The sequence below is a fragment of the Crocuta crocuta genome, unplaced genomic scaffold (assembly GCF_008692635.1).
Source record: "Crocuta crocuta isolate KB4526 unplaced genomic scaffold, BGI_CrCroc_1.0 scaffold1133, whole genome shotgun sequence".
Classification (NCBI taxonomy): Eukaryota; Metazoa; Chordata; class Mammalia; order Carnivora; family Hyaenidae; genus Crocuta; species Crocuta crocuta.
In genome coordinates, this window is record NW_027530366.1 from 746028 (window position 1) to 748609 (window position 2582).

Sequence of the window (2582 nt, forward strand, 5' to 3'; positions counted from 1 at the left end):
GGAGTCCTGTGAGGCCCACACCGGGGGCTCTCCTCTCTGGTGTCCTTTCAGAAACACTGAGGCCCAGCTCCAGGGGCCTAGAGCCCTGGATGCTGCCTTGATGGTGAGTGGGGCGCGAGGTGTGTATGCACAGACATCCGGCTTGAGCCANGAGTCTGCTCCCAGGGTGGCGAGACCTCCACTCCCTTCACTCCCCTGGAGGCCACTGCAGGATCCCTTGCTCCCAGGGCCTTGTCCTACTTGCACTGGAAGCAAAGCGTCTGGAGAGCATATGGCTCTGGACACCATGTGTGTGAGTGAGCGAGCGAGCGAGCGAGCATGTGCCACAGGAGAGAGCAAGGAAGCCAGGCCGTCTACATCCCCAGCCTGCAAATGCACACCTCTGGTTCACTGTGGTTCTGACTGCATTTCAAAACCAAAATAGCAAAATAGAAGTGGTTTGGGCTGCTTCTGCGTCATCACAGCTGGGCCCCCTTCAGAAGTACAGACCCTTTCTGGGGCTGTCACTGGAGCGTGTCAAGCGGTGTCCAGCACCCACCCATCTGGGCCTCCTCTGCATACAGGAAGCAGCCCCTATGTGAAAGCCACATCCACAGTCTCCGTGGAGTGAGTTTAAATCTACACCCGTTCAGCCACCAGCTCTGACAAAATCGCTACTAACACCCATGGCATTTTCACGCACGCCAGGAAACATGGGGGCCAGATGGTCAGCCAGGCCACAAAGCAGAGTTCTCCTTCTCCAGTTCCTCATCCTCTCGGAGCCAGCCCTCCACTCCTGACATACCCAGTCCTCCATGAAACCTTTCTGGAATTCTCTGGAAAGGAAGTGACAATTTCCTTCATGCCATTTCCCACTCCCTCAACGCCCCTCCCCCACAACCACAAACAAAATGGAAACTACCCCAGGAACAGCTGTACCCTCTACTTCAAAACAGCCCCTCCTCTGGCTAATAGTCATCCAGAAGCAAATTTGCATGCTGCACCACGTGACCACTAGTGTGTATTTAAGAGACAGGGCCAGAGCTAGGGGTCCTGTCTGTAGCTTTGGACAGAGCCAAAGTAACTGATCTGTGGGACCCCCCACAACCTTGACCCTGGTCTGTGAGCCAAACCCTTCTCCTTGAGCAAATGCGCAGTGAAGGGGCCCCAGCCACAAGTATTTTGTCAGCTCTTTCTCCTCTATTCCTTTCTTTTCACCACCCCCTCCATTCAAGATGAAATCAGGAAGAGGGAGGAAAAACATAAAGGTTTTGCAAGCTCTGTTGGTTGGGGTTTCTCTTTGCTTATTTACAAGAAACCCAGTTTCCTTCCTTGGCCCTCGGTCACTGCCTGCTTCCAGTGTACGGCTTGCTACAACTCCGATGATGAGGGAGGCCCAGAGCTCATCTCCAACTGCTCCACTCTTGACTGTACCTTCTCAGGCCCTGAGCTGTCCCAGTGGAGGGGTGATTAGGGCTGCAGGAAGTGGCAGGTCCCCTCTTTCTCCAGGAGACCAGGNTTTCTGGGCTGTGGTTTCTGTCATCCTTATAGAGGGGGAGGGCTGAGGGTAATCCAGGTTTAGCAGATGCTCACAGGGGAGTCTCCGGTGAATGAAGATGGTGGTGGGAAAGCACTTTGGAAATTAAAAAGCACTCATCCAGATGATGAGTTTCAAGTGACCTCCCAGAGAGCAAGCAGGGCTTGGGGCCCCATGAAGGCCCCAGAAGTCCCCCATTGGCTCCAGAACATAGACAGGGTGGGGCTCAAAACTTCCAGTTGTTGGCTTTCGAAGGGCCGGCCCCTTGCTGGGGTTGGGGGCTCCTCGGGCAGGGGCAGGCTGCTCTGGTTGGAGCAGTGCTCCCAGGCCCCTGTCCTCGCTGCCTTCACCCTGCCCCAGCCTTTCGGTTGTGGTTATGTGGCAAGAAAGGCTGTACAGAAGCCCCAGAAGTGGGGAGCAGGGTCAGGGGGAAGGGTTAGGGGCTGAACCTATTCGCGTGAGAAAGCCAAAAGAGCACCCCCTGGGGGTGCCTGCAGCTACCACACCCTCATCTCTACCGCTGAAGGGCTGAAGGGGCGCCACGAAGAGAGTCACTAAGCCCTTTTGGGAAGTGAGGGACAGGCCAATGACAAAGAGAATGCACCACGGGAAAGAAGGCAAAGTCGAGTCCAGAGCAGCTACTGAACCCCAGTTCGGTGGGCTGCCAGTCAGAGCCTGGGAGGGGACCTCAGAAGTCCCTGCAGATCATAAGAGTATGTGTCTCCGAGGGAGAAGATTCAGCTTTGCCTTAGGGTTTAGGCAGGTCACCTTCCTCCTCTGGGAAAGGGGACACCCCCCCGCCCCCAGCTCAAAGCCTTGTCATGCAAGGCCAGTGAGTTCATGTGGGTGAAAGCTCTGTTAGCTCCCAAACATGTTTTTCAATTTGCTGCTCTGATTGGTGTCTTTTTGGCTATAGCCATTCATCAAATATTCAGCATATCTTTACCTACACGGACAGGAAGACAGGGACATGGGGGTGGTGGGATGAGATGAAGGCGAGGGAGGACATAACCACAGCCATAAAACTCATGGGAGAGAGAAGAAATCAGCTTGACTGTGGTGGTGG